The 16010-nt window shown below is 43.0% G+C and overlaps 2 pseudogenes across 2 annotated transcripts; both read right to left on the bottom strand.

Annotated features, from left to right (window-relative positions):
* Positions 1-15223: 15223 nt before the first annotated feature.
* Positions 15224-15456, bottom strand: LOC103654331 (uncharacterized; annotated as a pseudogene). Its single transcript, NR_161220.1, has 2 exons — positions 15370-15456; positions 15224-15290 (listed from the first exon to the last, which is right to left on the bottom strand). The product of NR_161220.1 is annotated as an uncharacterized protein (transcript).
* Positions 15457-15503: 47 nt separating this feature from the next.
* On the bottom strand, positions 15504-15893 carry LOC103654330 (uncharacterized; annotated as a pseudogene). Its single transcript, NR_161219.1, has 2 exons — positions 15662-15893; positions 15504-15579 (listed from the first exon to the last, which is right to left on the bottom strand). The product of NR_161219.1 is annotated as an uncharacterized protein (transcript).
* Positions 15894-16010: the final 117 nt, after the last annotated feature.

Below are 16010 nucleotides of genomic sequence, written 5' to 3'. Positions count from 1 at the left end.
CTCCCAAGCCACTACTATACTCCTCGCCTCTCTAAGTCGAGAGGAGTATAATAAGGTGCAAGGGTTGAAGAGTGCCAAAGAGATTTGGGACGTTCTAAAGACCGCGCACGAAGGAGACGAGGTGACCAAGATCATCAAGAGGGAAACGATCGAGGGGGAGCTCGGTCGCTTCATGCTTCATCAAGGGGAGGAGCCACAAGCAATGTACAACCGGCTCAAGACCTTAGTGAACCAAGTGCGCAACCTCGGGAGCACCAAATGGGATGACCATGAGATGGTCAAGGTTATTCTTAGATCACTCGTATTTCTTAACCCTACTCAAGTTCAATTAATTCGTGGTGATCCAAGATATAAACTAATGTCTCCCGAGGAAGTAATAGGAAAATTTGTGAGCTTTGAATTGATGATCAAAGGGTCCAAGAAAATCATCGAGCAAGGCGCCACCTCAACATCCGAGGTTTAACCCGTCGCATTCAAGGCGACGGAAGAAGAAAAGAAGGATTCTACACCAAGTAGGATCCCCATCGACGCCTCCAAGCTCGACAATGAGGAGATGACGCTCATCATCAAGAGCTTCCGCCAAATCCTCAAGCAAAGGAGGGGGAAAGACTACAAGTCCCGCTCCAAGAAGGTTTGCTACAAATGTGGTAAGCCCGGTCATTTTATCGCTAAATGTCCTTTGTCTAGTGATAGTGACAGGGATAACGACAAGAGGGGGAAGATGAAGGAGAAGAACAGATATTACAAGAAGAAGGGCGGCGATGCCCATGTTTGCCGGGAGTAGGACTCCGACAAGAGCTGCACCGACTCCTCCTCCGACGAGGACGCCGCCAACATCGCCGTCAACAAAGGACTCCTCTTCCCCAACGTCGGCCACAAGTGCCTCATGGCAAAGGACGACAAGAAGAAGAAGGTAAAATCAAGATCCTCCACTAAGTATGCAACCTCTAGTGATGAGGAAAATTCTAGTGATGATGAGGATAACTTGCTTACTCTTTTTGCCAATCTTAACATGCAACAAAAAGAGAAATTGACTAAATTGATTAGTGCTATTCATGAGAAGGATGAACTCTTGGATAGCCAAGAGGACTTCCTTATTAAAGAAAACAAAAAACATGTTAAGACTAAAAATGCTTATGCTCTAGAGGTAGAAAAATGTGAAAAATTACCTAGTGAGCTAAGCACTTGCCATGACACTATTTCTAGTCTTAGAAATGAAAATGCCAAATTAATTGCTAAGGTTGAGAAATCAAATATTTGTGATGATTCAATTGTTAGTCTTAGAAATGATAATGCTAGTTTGATTACTAAGATTGACAATTTGAATGCATCGCTCTCTAGCCTTAAAATTGAGAATGAAAAATTAATTGCTAAGGCTAAAGACTTAGATGTTTGCAATGTTTCTATTTCCAATCTTAGAAATGAGAATGACATTTTACATGCAAAGGTTGTTGAACTAAATTCTTGCAAACCCTCTACATCTACCATTGAGCATGTTACTATTTGCACTAGATGTAGAGATGTTAACATTGATGCTATTCATGATCACATTGCTATGATTAAACAACGAAATGATCATATAGCAAAATTAGATGCTAAAATTGCCGAGCATGAGTTAGAAAATGAAAATTTTAAATTTGCTCGTAGTATGCTCTATAATGGGAGACGCCCTAGCATTAAGGATGGCATTGGCTTCCAATAGGGAGACAATGTCAAGCTTAATGCTCCTCCTAAAAGATTGTCTAATTTTGTTAAGGGCAAAGCTCCCATGCCTCAGGATAACGAGGGTTACATTTTATACCCTGCCGGTTATCCCGAGCACAAAATTAGGAGAATTCACTCTAGGAAGTCTCACTCTGGCTCTCATCATGCTTTTATGTATAAGAGTGAGGCATCTAGTCTAGGCAATCCACTCATGCTAAATTGCCTAAGAAGAAAACTCCTATTGCATCAAATGGACCTAACATTTCATTTAAGACTTTTGATGCTTCCTATGTGCTAACTAACAAATCAGGCAAAGTAGTTGCCAAATATGTTGGGGGCAAACACGAGGGGTCAAAGACTTGTGTTTGGGTACCCAAGGTGCTTGTTTCTAATGTCAAAGGACCCAAGACCGTTTGGGTACCTAAGAACAAGGCCTAAATTTGTTTTGTAGGTTTATGCATTCGGGGGCTCAAGTTGGATCATCGACAGTGTAAGGAAAATGGACCCCGGGCCTTTTGGCTAATTGAGTTTTGGTGTTTGATGAACAACACAATCCGTGAACTAATAAGGTTTCTAGTGTTTGTGTTTGTAGTTCACAGGATGCGAAGAGGATTGGACCAAGGCAATGAGGATGCAACACCTCAAATGAAGACATAAAAAGATGCATAGAAGTCCAAGACTCAAGAACAAAAGAAGCCCATAGAAATCAGCAAAGAAACCTGAGAAGAGGGCTGTCAGCCAGCGCCTGGTGGCGCACCGGACAGTGCACAGTACCTGTCCGGTGTGCACCGGACTGTCCGGTGGGACAACCGGACGGTCTGCGCAGAGAGGCCGCAGGCAGGCGCTCTCGGGCTGTAGCACCGGACTGTCCGGTGTGCACCGGACTGTCCGGTGTGCCAACGGGCAGACGGCAACGGTCGAATCCAACGGTCGGATCCAACGGTCGACTGCTACAGACGCCAACGGTCGGCTGACATAGGCGCACCGGACATCTACTGTTCAGTGTCCGGTGGTGCACCGGACTGTCCGGTGCACCCGACGACAGAAAGCTGCTGCTTTCTGTCCAACGGCTAGTTGAGGGTGTGGAGGCTATAAATAACACCCCAACCGGCCATTCTCATGTGTGAGAGCCCAAGCAACATTCCAATACACATAGTGCATATTTCCAAGTGCTCAAACACCCAAGTGCTTAATAGAATCACTCGGTGATTAGCGTAGGTGCTTTGCGAAGTGCTTAGGTTAGTTAGACCGCTTTAGCGCTTGCTCTAGGTGAATCCTAGTTAGTTGAGTGAGTTTAGATAAACCTCACAACCCCTCGGCTCTTGCGCGAGCCGTTGTAATTGTACCGAGTGGGGCGAGAGTCTTGCGAGACCGTGACAACCGTGTTTGTGTCACGGCCGCCACCGTGTACCGGAGGGAACGAGGCCCGCGGCGTTTCGGCCGGAAGCTCGATAGTGGAGACGGCGGGGAGCGTCCGAGAGGAGCCGGAAGCGGAGCACCACTTGCGCGTGGAGAAGGCCCGCGGCTCTCTACGGAGTTACTCGACCGAGGTGCTTGGCCCTCGCGTGGGCTTCCCTTTGCGTAGGGGCACCAACGAGGATTAGTCGGGACCTTGCGCGGTTCCGGATACCTCGGTAAAAATACCGGCGTCATCCACGAGAGTTTGCTTCTCTACTTAGCTCTTTACATTCCGCATTTATATTAAGCATTTAAGTTTCAATCTTGTTGTCATACTTATTTAGTGTAGATTGAAACTTAGCCTTTGCGGTAGAGATAGCAACACTTAGACAAAACCAAGTTTGCACATTCTAGTTTTGATTCTTGCATAGATTTTGCTCTAGGGATTTAATTGTGGCCAAGTTTAGTAAAAGTTTTAGAAGTCCTAATTCACCCCCCCTCTTAGGCGTCACCCGTTTCCTTCAATTGGTATCAGAGCCTGGTTTGGCTCATTTGAAACATTTTAGCTTCACCGCTAAAAGAGCCGACACTTTTTAGAGGAAGGGATGGATACCCATAGGCCACCTCACTTCGACGGCACTAACTTCCCATATTATAGTGCTAGAATGGCTTGTTACCTAGAGGCAGTTGATCTAGGTGTTTGGAGAGTCACTCGTGACGGGATGAAACCCCTCAAGAATCCCGAGAAACCCACCACGAGTGAGGAAAAAGAAATTCATTTAAATGCTAGAGCCAAAAATTGCTTGTATGAATCTCTTAGCATGGATATTTTTAATCAAGTATTTACCTTGAAAACTGCTAATGAGATTTGGCTAAAATTGCATGAGCTCCATGACGGCACATCCAATGTCCGTGAGCAAAAACATTGCCTAGTCTTAAATGAGTACAATTCTTTTGCTATGAAAGATGATGAGCTTGTTAGAGACATGTATTCTCGTTTGAATCTAATAATCAATGAGCTCAACTCTATTGGCATTAATAAGCTAGGAGATGCGGACATTGTGAGGAAGATTATCTCCCTGCTACCACAACAAAGATATGGGAGCATCATCACCATCCTTCACAACATGGAGGACTTGAGCAACATGACCCCGACCATTGTGATTGGGAAAATCGCGGCCTTTGAGATGTCGCGAAAAATGAGTCGGGGAGAGGAGCCAACTTCCTCAAAGCCATATGCTTTTGCATGTGATGAAAGGAAGGGCAAAAAGAAGGCTCCCACTCCAAGTTCCTCAAGCGAAGAAGAGGAAGAAGAAGAAGAAAGTGATGATGATGAAGATAATCAACCATGCACATCATCCTCCGAGGACGAAGAAACAATCCGACGCGTCGGAAAGGTAATGAGGATGATCCGCAAGATTAATCTAATGGGTGTGCCCCTGCAGGTCGAGGATCTTCTCTTTAACATTGACAGGAAAAAGCAAAGGAAGAGAGGATGCTTCGCATGTGGGGAGAAGGGCCACTTCAGGGACAACTGTCCAAATATGGCCAAACCCAAAAAGGAGAGGAGCAAAGGCAAGGCGCTCACAAGTGTTAGAACTTGGGATGACTCTTCAAGTGAAGATGAATCTCCAAGGACGCGCAGCCACCGGTCCTCGTCACGATCATCATGGACATCACACAAATGCCTTATGGCAAGAGGTAACAAAAGCATTCCATCCTCTAGTGATGAAAGTAGTAGTGATGATGAAGGTGAGGGAAAGGCCTCTCTAGATGAGCTTGCAGAAGCCGTAGAATTTTTTCAGGATGTTTGCACTAAGCAAAAAGCTCAACTTAAAAATTTGAAAAATAAGTTGGTTAGCTCTCAAAATGATTACAAAGGTTTGCTAGAAAAATTTGAAACTTTTGCAAACTTAAATAGTGAGCTATCAACTAAAATTGAGCTGTTAGAATCTAGTGCTCCATCCACTGCTACCGATGATAGCCTTATTAAAAAGAATGAAAAACTTAAGGCTAAGTTAGCTAGCTCCCAAGAAGCTATTGAAAATTTGCTAGAGAAAATGGAAATTCTTAGCATACACAATAATGAGCTAACTACTAAGCTAGAAAACATTGGTAGCACCCCTGCAGCATCTTTAGTTGAAATACCTGAAATAATTAAGAAAGATGCTTCTACTTCCTGCTTTGATTTAATTGATGATTCTAACCCCTGCAACCAAGTCGTTGTTGAGAATATTGTTGTAGAGACATGTACGGATAAGGTTGCAAAGGAAAATGAACAATTAAAGCAAGAAGTGGCTCGCCTTGGCAAGGCTTTGTATGACAAGAAAGGCAAAGCCAAACAAATCCAACCTCCACGGGATAACACCACTGCGGGAGTGAACAAGCCTATGGAGGGAGAAACTGTGATTTGTAGGCTATGCCACAAGGAAGGCCACAAGTCTTTCCAATGCAAGGTGATGACCGGGGATAAACAAAGGCAAAAGCTCAAGCAAAAGCCATCAAGCAAAATCTCCAACACCTACATCAAAAAGGTGAACAAAAAGGATGCTACACCATATTTGATCAAGAAGAAAAAGAACGGAAAGGTGATAGCAATCAAGACCAACAAGCAAGCCAACAAAGGAAAGAGGGCCAAACGCATCTGGGTGCCAAAGGAGATAATTTCAACCATGAAAAGCACCAAGAAGGTTTGGATCCCGAAAGGGAAGTGAGTGGACCGAAGGTATTCGGGAAATTTGGAGACTTGGCTAAATTGGGATGTATATCATGGGATACATCATATTGGATCAAGTTTATTGCCAAGTGGGTTAGTGAAAATTTTGGACCCAAATTTCCCACCCATGACTAAGGTAACTAGTTTTATTGTATTCTTCGTTTTTAGATATGCGTATCTATTTACCTTTTATCTAGTTTACCTTTCTTGCCTAGTATTACATTTGTTATGTACTCTTGTCTAAAATCATGCATACTAGGTAAATCATATGGTAGGATTGCTTGTTCTTAATTCATACTCTTAAGCAAACCTACATGGCTCAAAATGTTTAGTTAAGAATGGCACATTGCTTTTATATCACTCCATAGTAAATGATGCATAAATTGAAAATTTTTGATTTCTACAAGTGTATCATTTAACTTATATGTGCCAAAGTTAGGATTATGGATAATTTGCCCCTCTTGATATCAAATCAGAGTGCATGTCTCCTACAAGTATTCAAAACTTGTATGCACACCTTTAGGGGGAGGTTACTCTATAATCTAACACTTTGAGACTAACACCTTTTCAAGTCTATTTCATGTGATAGTCTCATTGTAAGGAAAATGAAGTCCCCTGAGAAAGACAACAATCTTCCACTGCAAAATCTCCAAGAACTCTCATGTCTCTCAAGCTCGCCATTGATCTTCAATTGGTATCTTTTGAGACTACTTTCAGTATCATTTACATGTCTTCTCCAATATTTGATTAGACTATATTTCATATCATATGCTTCCATGTTGCTAAAAATGCATAAGTAGTTAACTCATATTCTGTTACCTATGCATAAGGGAAGTCAGTCTTTTCAAATCATGTCTTGCACCTCTAATTCTCACATGCTTTTTCCTAAGTAGAGGATCTCTGTCAGGGGGAGTATTTCTTCATCTCTAAAGGGGGAGAAAAACTCTTTCCAAAGGAGAATACTCATTTAGGAGAAATAATCTTTTGAGGAACTCCTACTCATGGTATCTTTCATGATCTACAAGTGGTATCCTTCATGGCTTAATTTAATATACTTCTAGTGATATCATTTGTTGAGGGCAAGCTTTTATTTACTTCCTACATGCCTTTAATGTCTTCCTTTTCGGTGGTTGATGCCAAAGGGGGAGAAGTTTAGGGGCCAAAGCAATGAAAACTATATCAAACACCAAACACCACCAATTTAAAATTTTATATCTACAAATGACTTTTCAAGTGGTTTTGGTTATTTGGTCCAAAAATAGGAAGTAAGTGAATTATGGAGTTAGGGGGAGGCTTAAGTCCATAATGTCACATTGTGGGGACAATCATGCATTCTAGCAAGTAGATTGCACTTTTTAATTCAAATACTTGTATTATTTGCTTGCTTTGGTTGTGTTGTCATCAATCACCAAAAAGGGGGAGATTGTAAGGAAAATGGACCCCGGGCCTTTTGGCTAATTGAGTTTTGGTGTTTGATGAACAACACAATCCGTGAACTAATAAGGTTTCTAGTGTTTGTGTTTGTAGTTCACAGGATGCGAAGAGGATTGGACCAAGGCAATGAGGATGCAACACCTCAAATGAAGACATAAAAAGATGCATAGAAGTCCAAGACTCAAGAACAAAAGAAGCCCATAGAAATCAGCAAAGAAACCTGAGAAGAGGGCTGTCAGCCAGCGCCTGGTGGCGCACCGGACAGTGCACAGTACCTGTCCGGTGTGCACCGGACTGTCCGGTGGGACAACCGGACGGTCTGCGCAGAGAGGCCGCAGGCAGGCGCTCTCGGGCTGTAGCACCGGACTGTCCGGTGTGCACCGGACTGTCCGGTGTGCCAACGGGCAGACGGCAACGGTCGAATCCAACGGTCGGATCCAACGGTCGACTGCTACAGACGCCAACGGTCGGCTGACATAGGCGCACCGGACATCTACTATTCAGTGTCCGGTGGTGCACCGGACTGTCCGGTGCACCCGACGACAGAAAGCTGCTGCTTTCTGTCCAACGGCTAGTTGAGGGTGTGGAGGCTATAAATAACACCCCAACCGGCCATTCTCATGTGTGAGAGCCCAAGCAACATTCCAATACACATAGTGCATATTTCCAAGTGCTCAAACACCCAAGTGCTTAATAGAATCACTCGGTGATTAGCGTAGGTGCTTTGCGAAGTGCTTAGGTTAGTTAGACCGCTTTAGCGCTTGCTCTAGGTGAATCCTAGTTAGTTGAGTGAGTTTAGATAAACCTCACAACCCCTCGGCTCTTGCGCGAGCCGTTGTAATTGTACCGAGTGGGGCGAGAGTCTTGCGAGACCGTGACAACCGTGTTTGTGTCACGGCCGCCACCGTGTACCGGAGGGAACGAGGCCCGCGGCGTTTCGGCCGGAAGCTCGATAGTGGAGACGGCGGGGAGCGTCCGAGAGGAGCCGGAAGCGGAGCACCACTTGCGCGTGGAGAAGGCCCGCGGCTCTCTACGGAGTTACTCGACCGAGGTGCTTGGCCCTCGCGTGGGCTTCCCTTTGCGTAGGGGCACCAACGAGGATTAGTCGGGACCTTGCGCGGTTCCGGATACCTCGGTAAAAATACCGGCGTCATCCACGAGAGTTTGCTTCTCTACTTAGCTCTTTACATTCCGCATTTATATTAAGCATTTAAGTTTCAATCTTGTTGTCATACTTATTTAGTGTAGATTGAAACTTAGCCTTTGCGGTAGAGATAGCAACACTTAGACAAAACCAAGTTTGCACATTCTAGTTTTGATTCTTGCATAGATTTTGCTCTAGGGATTTAATTGTGGCCAAGTTTAGTAAAAGTTTTAGAAGTCCTAATTCACCCCCCCCCTCTTAGGCGTCACCCGTTTCCTTCAGACAGCGGGTGCACAAACCACATGACAGGGGAGAAAAGGATGTTCTCCTATGAGAAAAACCATGATCCCCAAAGAGCCATCATATTCGGGGATGGAAATCAAGGTTTGGTCAAAGGACTTGGTAAAATTGCAATATCTCCTGACCATTCTATTTCCAATGTTTTTCTTGTAGATTCTTTAGATTACAATTTGCTTTCTATTTCTCAATTATGCAAAATGGGCTACACCTGTCTTTTTACGGATACAGGTGTTACTGTCTTTAGAAGAAGTGATGATTCAGTAGCATTTAAGGGAGTGTTAGAGGGTCAGCTATACTTAGTAGATTTTGATAGAGCTGAACTTGACACTTGCTTAATCGCTAAGACTAACATGGGTTGGTTATGGCAACGCCGACTAGCACATGTTGGGATGAAGAATCTTCATAAGCTTCTAAAGGGAGAACACATTTTGGGACTAACCAATGTTCATTTTGAGAAAGACAGGATTTGTAGCGCATGTCAAGCAGGAAAGCAAGTTAGTGTTCACCATCCACACAAGAACATCATGACGAGTGATAGGCCGCTTGAGCTACTCCACATGGACCTATTCGGCCCGATAGCTTACATAAGCATCGGCGGGAGTAAGTATTGTCTAGTTATTGTGGATGATTATTTTTGCTTCACTTGGGTATTCTTTTTATAGGAAAAATCTCAAACCCAAGAGACTTTAAAGGGATTCTTGAGACGGGCTCAAAATGAGTTCGGCTTAAGGATCAAGAAGATTAGAAGCGACAACGGGACGGAGTTCAAGAACTCTCAAATTGAAGGCTTCATTGAGGAGGAGGGCATCAAGCATGAGTTCTCTTCTCCCTACACGCCACAACAAAATGGTGTAGTGGAGAGGAAGAATAGAACTCTATTGGACATGGCAAGGACCATACTTGATGAGTACAAGACTTCGGACCGGTTTTGGGCGGAAGCAGTCAACACCGCTTGCTACGCCATCAACCTGTTATATCTTCACCGAATCCTCAAGAAGACATCATATGAACTCCTCACCGGTAAAAAGCCCAATGTTTCATATTTTAGAGTCTTTGGTAGCAAATGCTTTATTCTTGTCAAAAGAGGTAGAAAATCTAAATTTGCTCTTAAGGTTGTAGAAGGTTTTTTACTTGGTTATGATTCAAACACAAGGGCATATAGAGTCTTTAACAAGTCCACTGGACTAGTTGAAGTTTCTTGTGACATTGTGTTTGATGAGACTAACGGCTCTCAAGTAGAGCAAGTTGATCTTGATGAGCTAGATGATGAAGAGGCTCCATGCATCGCGCTAAGGAACATGTCCATTGGGGATGTGTGTCCTAAGGAATCCGAAGAGCCTCCACATGCACAAGATCAACCATCTTCCTCAATGCAAGCATCTCCACCAACTCAAGATGAGGATCAAGCTCAAGATGATGATGATGAAGATCAAGAGGAGCCACCTCAAGAGGAGGACAATGATCAAGGGGGAGATGCTAATGATCAAGACAAGGAAGATGATGAGGGTCCAAAACCGCCACACCTAAGAGTCCACCAAGCAATCCAACGAGATCACCCCGTGAACACCATCCTCGACGATATACATAAGGGGGTAACTACTCGATCTCGTGTTGCTCATTTTTGTGAACATTACTCCTTTGTATCTTCTATTGAGCCATACAGGGTAGAAGATGCATTAAGGGATTCGGATTGGGTGTTGGCAATGCAAGAGGAACTCAACAACTTCACGAGGAATGAGGTATGGCATTTAGTTCCACGTCCTAACCAAAATATTGTAGGAACCAAGTGGGTCTTCCGCAACAAACAAGATGAGCATGGTGTGGTGACAAGGAACAAAGCCCGACTTGTGGCCAAGGGTTATTCACAAGTCGAAGGTTTGGATTTCGGTGAAACCTATGCACCCGTAGCTAGGCTTGAGTCAATTCGTATATTACTTGCCTATGCTACTTACCAAGGCTTTAAGCTCTATCAAATGGACGTGAAAAGTGCGTTCCTCAATGGACCAATCAAGGAGGAGGTCTATGTTGAGCAACCTCCTGGCTTTGAAGATAGTGAGTACCCTAACCATGTCTATAAACTCTCTAAGGCGCTTTATGGGCTCAAGCAAGCCCCAAGAGCATGGTATGAATGCCTAAGAGATTTTCTTATCGCTAATGGCTTCAAAGTCGGAAAAGCTGATCCTAGTCTATTCACTAAAACTATTGCAAAAGATTTGTTTGTATGCCAAATTTACGTTGATGATATCATATTTGGGTCTACTAACAAATCCACTTGTGAAGAATTTAGTAGGATCATGATTCAAAAATTCGAGATGTCTATGATGGGGGAGTTGAAGTATTTTCTAGGATTTCAAGTCAAGCAACTCCAAGAGGGCACCTTCATTAGCCAAACGAAGTACATTCAAGACATTCTTGCAAAGTTTGGGATGAAGGATGCCAAGCCCATCAAGACATTCATGGGAACTAATGGACATCTCGACCTCGACACGGGAGGTAAATCCGTAGATCAAAAGGTATACCGGTCGATGATAGGTTCTTTACTCTATTTATGTGCTTCACGACTGGATATTATGCTTTCTGTATGCATGTGTGCAAGATTCCAAGCCGATCCTAAGGAAGTTCACCTTAGGGCCGTAAAACGAATCTTGAGATATTTAGTTTATACTCCTAAGTTTGGTCTTTGGTACCCCAGGGGATCCACTTTTGATTTAATTGGTTATTCAGATGCTGATTGGGCAGGGTGTAAAATTGATAGAAAGAGCACATTAGGGACTTGCCAGTTCTTGGGAAGATCTCTGGTGTCTTGGGCTTCAAAGAAGCAAAATTCTGTAGCTCTTTCTACCGCCGAAGTCGAGTACATTGCCGCAGGCCATTGTTGCGCGCAATTGCTTTGGATGAGGCAAACCCTTAGGGACTATGGTTACAAATTGACCAAAGTTCCTCTTCTATGTGATAATGAGAGTGCAATCCGCATGGCGGATAATCCCGTTGAGCATAGCCGCACTAAACACATAGCCATTCGGTATCACTTTTTGAGGGATCACCAACAACGGGGGATATCGAGATTGCATATATTAACACCAAAGAACAATTAGCCGATATCTTTACCAAGCCACTAGATGAGAAAACATTTACCAAACTTAGGGGGTGTTTGTTTGAGATTATAATCTATCCAGATTATATAATCTAACAACTTTTGAACTAAGAGTTAATTCAAAAATTGTTGGATTATATAATCTAGATGGATTATAATCCCAAACAAACACCCCTTTAGGCATGAGCTAAATATTCTTGATTCTAGGAATTTTGATTGATGTTTTGCACATAGCTCATTTCTATACTTTTGATCATCTCTCTTTCATATGCTATGCCTAATGTCGTTTTCAAGCGCATTTCATGCTAAGTCATAGATTGAAAGGGAATTAGAGTCTTCGGCGAAGACAAAGGCTTCCACTCCACTCCATCGAATTAATCATCCTTCGCCGTCACTCCGCACCGCTCTCCAATTTGGTATAATCTTCACTCATATATTATTTGCCAAAGGGAGAGAAAGTGTAAGGGCTTATATTTCACTCACAAGTATCCGTTTTTGGCGATTCATGCCAAAGGGGGAGAAAGTATTAGCCCAAAGCAAAAGGACCGCACCACCATCACCACCAATTTAAAAAATGTAGTCTTTCAAATTTGGATTAAGAAAAGATTTTTCAATTGGTATCTTACTTTTGATATAATTTCAAATTGGTATACCCTCTTCAAAATTAATATCTAAAACCCTCTTGAACACTAAGAGGAGGATTTCATTAAGGGGGAGTTTTGTTTAGTCAAAGGAAAAGCATTCGAAACAGGGGGAGAAAATTTAAATCTTGAAAATGCTTCTCAAAATCTTATTCATATACCTTTGACTATTTGCAAAATATTTTGAAAAAGAATTTCCAAAACATTGCAAAAACAAAACAAGTGGTGCAAGCGTGGTCCAAAATTTTAAATAAGAAGAAAGCCATCCATGCATATCTAGTAGAAATAATGATTGGTTTCATTCCAAGCAACCTTTGCACTTACCTTATGCAAACTAGTTCAATTCTGCACTTTTATATTTGCTTTGGTTTGTGTTGGCATCAATCACCAAAAAGGGGGAGATTGAAAGGGAAATAGGCTTACACCTTTTCCTAATTGATTTTGGTGGTTGAATTGCTCAACACAAATGATTGGACTAACTAGTTTGCTCTAGATTATGAGTTCTACAGGTGCCAAAGGTTCACAACAAACCAATAAAAAGACCAAGAAAGGGTTCAAATAAAAAGAGCAAAAGACTACCGAAGTGTGCCCTGGTCTGGCGCACCGGACTGTCCGGTGTGCCACCGGACAGTGTCCGGTGCACCAGGGGACCAAACTCTGAACTTGTCACCTTCAGGAATTCTGGGAGCCGCTCCGCTATAATTCACTGGACTGTCCGGTGTAGCACTAGACTGTCCGGTGCGCCAGCGGAGTAACGGCTATACAGCATCAACGGTCGTCTGCAACGGTACAGTAAAAGTGAACAGTGCGCGCCTGCACGTGCAGAAGTCAAAGCAGCGCCAGAAGGCGTACCAGACAGTGAATAGTGACTATCCGGTGCACCACCGGACTGTCCGGTGGCCTAGAAGTCAGAAGCTCCAACGGTCGAACCCTAACGGTCGGGTGACGTGGCTGGCGCACCGGACTGTCCGGTGCGCCATACGATAGCAGCCTCCACCAACGGTTCTTTTGGTGGTTGGGGCTATAAATACCCCCAACCACCACACTTCAATGCATCCAAGTTTTCAGCCTTCAAACCTCATACAAGAGCTATAGCATTCAATACAAGACACAAACAAAGAGATCAAATCCTCTCCCAAGTTCGAAATCACTCCAACCAAATTAGTGACTAGAGAGAGAGACATTTGTGTTCATTTGAGCTCTTGCGCTTAGATTGTTTTTCTTCTTCCTTCTTTCTTGTGTTCAACTCACTTGTAATCAAAACAAGAGACACCAAGTTGTGGTTATCCTTGTAGTGGACTTAGTGTCCCATTTGATTGAGGAGAAAGGCTCACTCGGTCTAAGTGGCCGTTTGAGAGAGGGAAAGGGTTGAAAGAGACCCGGTCTTTGTGACCACCTCAACGGGGAGTAGGTTTGCAAGAACCGAACCTCGGTAAAACAAATCACCGTGTCATCCGCTCTTATTCGCTTGTGATTTGTTTTTGCCCTCTCATTTGGACTCACATTTAATTCTAACGCTAACCCGGCTTGTAGTGTGTGCTTAAGTTTATAAATTTCAGATTGGCTATTCACCCCCCCCCTCTAGGCAACTTTCAATGACGAACTATGTGGTTCAAACGAAATTTCGGTGGCATAACATTTGTTGTTATCCACTACACCATATTCAGGTTTGCTGGTGGAGAATAACGGGGTTACGCTGTCGAAATTTTGTTCGAACCATGTAGCCTCGCCATAAATACCATGCTATGTCGATCACTCTTGGGTGGGTTTAGGATATATCCTTACCTATAGACTATGTAATACACTCAGAATTGTATAACTTGATTTATTTTATATATAGCCGAAAACATGTCGGAGAATCATCAGTGAATGCATGATGGCTGAAGTAAAAGTCAGGCTCACTCAGCCGAATGGAGAGTTAAGACCGGCAGTTTCATCAATTGTGCATTTTCTCTATCGCCTATTGCTAAGATCTGGTCTTTAAATGTGAACACAAAGAATAAAGTACACAATTATAAATACGCTTTTGGTCTTTAATTGTGGACTTTATTCTTTATTGTAGGATGATCCGGCTACCAACTTCAACAACAATATATTCGATTCTGATGGTAGAGAACACAACTTCAACAATCCTCAGTGGTCGAAGTTTGTTCCGTCAGTAGTACTTTGTGGATTTGTTCTTTAATTGAGACTCTATATTAGTTTGTTTTCCATCGTATGCTATTGTTGATGGATGTATGGACTTAAATGAAAGAACTTGTTGAATTGAGTTACTTTATCAAAGTGGTGTTGGTTGTGGTGATATATGTGCTTGAAGCCTTGAAGTTGTATGTGATATGATATTATGTGTATGGAACTACATGTATGTGGTTGTGGTGATATGTATGTGATATATCGTGTATATGTGAAATTAATGTAAAACTAGGTGAGTGCCCGTGCATTGTGACGGTAAACCAATTAGGAGAGGCCACGATAGGGGAGTGGAAGTGAGGGATACTTGACAGGTTATGTAAACACCTAGAATATGTTTCTCCACATACATTTCTTTCCATAGAATGCTATATAACTACATTTCATAAATTGCTAGGAATCCAAGAGCAAATGACTGAACTTGGACATGGTAAAAGACAGGAAAGATGGATACTCAGGATGGTATATACTTGAGAGCACAAGCATGTCTGTTTCACCAACACAAACAAATGTTGCTCGCTTAACACCATGCACCCGAGTGAAAATTGGCGTTTCGTCCTTACGTTTCTTTGCATCCCACATGAAAACATCACCAGTTAATGTAGCCACAGCGGTCCAGTACTTTCCAGCCGAGATGTTCACAATATTCCTTCCACACATTGAAAATATCTGTACAGAGATGATGTTATGCAAACATGAACAAATTACTGCTATACCAATTAAGACCTTAGCAGGTAAGAAACCAAACCTGCTGGCATTTTAGATCAGGATCTGATGAAACCCAGTAGAAAAGAGCACCATCAGCTATTAAAGCAGTACTGTGCGTTGTTCCAGCCACTGAAATCACTTGAAGTCGTTCCATACGATGAAACTTCAGATTTGTATTTCCACCCTTCTTAAGGCATCGAGCTACTACGACACGCCGTGGGGTGACAAGGCGATGGCCCCAAGTGAACACCTTAAAAAAGGATTAAATCAATAGATGTGTTCAATTCTCATAATGCAATAAAAATGTGTAAAAATCAAGATTCAAAGAATACCTCTCCATCAGCTCCTAACACTATTGTATGATACTTTGCTGCAGAAACACCTCTAAGTACTTTTCCTTTCAAGTACTCCACCATTCTTGGGATACATTTTGATGCTGAGTTTGAAGTGCCATATCCTAGTTGGCCCTCCTTATTGCAACCCCAGGTGAATACTTCGCCAGTATCAGCAACTACAGCGGAGTGCTTGTTTGCAGCAGCTATTGAAATTATCCTTTGCTTGAGCGAACCAACACGCCTTGGTGTTGGTTGGGTATCAACAGAAGGGTAACCAAGCTGACTCTCTGCATCATTCAGAGGACTTTGTTATAGACCATAAAAGTGCAGACCCAGTGCCAGAGCT

This window comes from Zea mays, chromosome 4, assembly GCF_902167145.1.
Source record: "Zea mays cultivar B73 chromosome 4, Zm-B73-REFERENCE-NAM-5.0, whole genome shotgun sequence".
NCBI lineage: Eukaryota > Viridiplantae > Streptophyta > Magnoliopsida > Poales > Poaceae > Zea > Zea mays.
The sequence above is the reverse complement of the archived record's forward strand: the minus strand, read 5'-3'. Positions and strand labels throughout refer to the sequence as shown.